Here is a 1,883-nt window from a genome sequence, read left to right as displayed (position 1 = left end):
TTCCTTCAGTGTAGCGCGCGTGCGGCCCAGAACATCTAAGGGCATCACAGACCTGTTATTGCTCAATCTCGTGCGGCTAGAAGCCGCCTGTCCCTCTAAGAAGAAAAGTAATCGCTGACAGCACGAAGGATGTCACGCGACTAGTTAGCAGGCTAGAGTCTCGTTCGTTATCGGAATTAACCAGACAAATCGCTCCACCAACTAAGAACGGCCATGCACCACCACCCACCGAATCAAGAAAGAGCTATCAATCTGTCAATCCTTCCGGTGTCCGGGCCTGGTGAGGTTTCCCGTGTTGAGTCAAATTAAGCCGCAGGCTCCACTCCTGGTGGTGCCCTTCCGTCAATTCCTTTAAGTTTCAGCTTTGCAACCATACTTCCCCCGGAACCCAAAAGCTTTGGTTTCCCGGAGGCTGCCCGCCGAGTCATCGGAGGAACTGCGGCGGATCGCTGGCTGGCATCGTTTATGGTTAGAACTAGGGCGGTATCTGATCGCCTTCGAACCTCTAACTTTCGTTCTTGATTAATGAAAACATACTTGGCAAATGCTTTCGCTTCTGTTCGTCTTGCGACGATCCAAGAATTTCACCTCTAACGTCGCAATACGAATGCCCCCGCCTGTCCCTATTAATCATTACCTCGGGTTCCGAAAACCAACAAAATAGAACCGAGGTCCTATTCCATTATTCCATGCACACAGTATTCAGGCGGGCTTGCCTGCTTTAAGCACTCTAATTTGTTCAAAGTAAACGTGCCGGCCCACCGAGACACTCAATAAAGAGCACCCTGGTAGGATTTCAACGGGGTCCGCCTCGGGACGCACGAGCACGCACGAGGCGGTCGCACGCCTTCGGCTCGCCCCACCGGCAGGACGTCCCACGATACATGCCAGTTAAACACCGACGGGCGGTGAACCAACAGCGTGGGACACAAATCCAACTACGAGCTTTTTAACCGCAACAACTTTAATATACGCTATTGGAGCTGGAATTACCGCGGCTGCTGGCACCAGACTTGCCCTCCAATAGATACTCGTTAAAGGATTTAAAGTGTACTCATTCCGATTACGGGGCCTCGGATGAGTCCCGTATCGTTATTTTTCGTCACTACCTCCCCGTGCCGGGAGTGGGTAATTTGCGCGCCTGCTGCCTTCCTTGGATGTGGTAGCCGTTTCTCAGGCTCCCTCTCCGGAATCGAACCCTGATTCCCCGTTACCCGTTACAACCATGGTAGGCGCAGAACCTACCATCGACAGTTGATAAGGCAGACATTTGAAAGATGCGTCGCCGGTACGAGGACCGTGCGATCAGCCCTAAGTTATTCAGAGTCACCAAGGCAAACGGACCGGTCGAGCCGACCGATTGGTTTTGATCTAATAAAAGCGTCCCTTCCATCTCTGGTCGGGACTCTGTTTGCATGTATTAGCTCTAGAATTACCACAGTTATCCAAGTAACGTGGGTACGATCTAAGGAACCATAACTGATTTAATGAGCCATTCGCGGTTTCACCTTAATGCGGCTTGTACTGAGACATGCATGGCTTAATCTTTGAGACAAGCATATGACTACTGGCAGGATCAACCAGGGAGCTGCGTCAACTAGAGCTGAGCAGCCGGCCGCCCGGGAGTGTGTCCCGGGGGCCCGCGCGAACACGCAAGCGTCCGCTCAATTATTCTGCAAACAGGAGGAGGCTGAGCTCCCCTGCACAACACACCTCGAAACCCTCTCAGGTCCCGGCGGCGCGCAGCGCCGTCCTAAGTACTTGGTCGGGTTCGAGAGAGGCGCAATCGCCCGGAGTTAGGCGAGTAGACGCTTTAGGTGCGACCACCCGTGCTCCCAACTGAGCTTGCCGCTGCCGACAGAGGCCCGGGAGCGTGCTGTCGT

General features: G+C 53.5%; 1 non-coding gene across 1 annotated transcript in view; it reads right to left on the bottom strand.

Annotated features, from left to right (window-relative positions):
* The window catches only part of LOC126443546 (small subunit ribosomal RNA), a 1,909-nt gene extending 322 nt beyond the window's left edge, over positions 1–1,587 (bottom strand). Inside the window, exon 1 of the ribosomal RNA XR_007581996.1 lies at positions 1–1,587. This exon is cut by the window's left edge and continues 322 nt beyond it. This is a non-coding gene — a ribosomal RNA (small subunit ribosomal RNA).
* Between the last annotated feature and the right edge of the window lie 296 nt (positions 1,588–1,883).

The sequence above is a fragment of the Schistocerca serialis genome, unplaced genomic scaffold, assembly GCF_023864345.2.
Source record: "Schistocerca serialis cubense isolate TAMUIC-IGC-003099 unplaced genomic scaffold, iqSchSeri2.2 HiC_scaffold_157, whole genome shotgun sequence".
Taxonomy (NCBI): Eukaryota; Metazoa; Arthropoda; class Insecta; order Orthoptera; family Acrididae; genus Schistocerca; species Schistocerca serialis.
The sequence above is the reverse complement of the archived record's forward strand: the minus strand, read 5'-3'. Positions and strand labels throughout refer to the sequence as shown.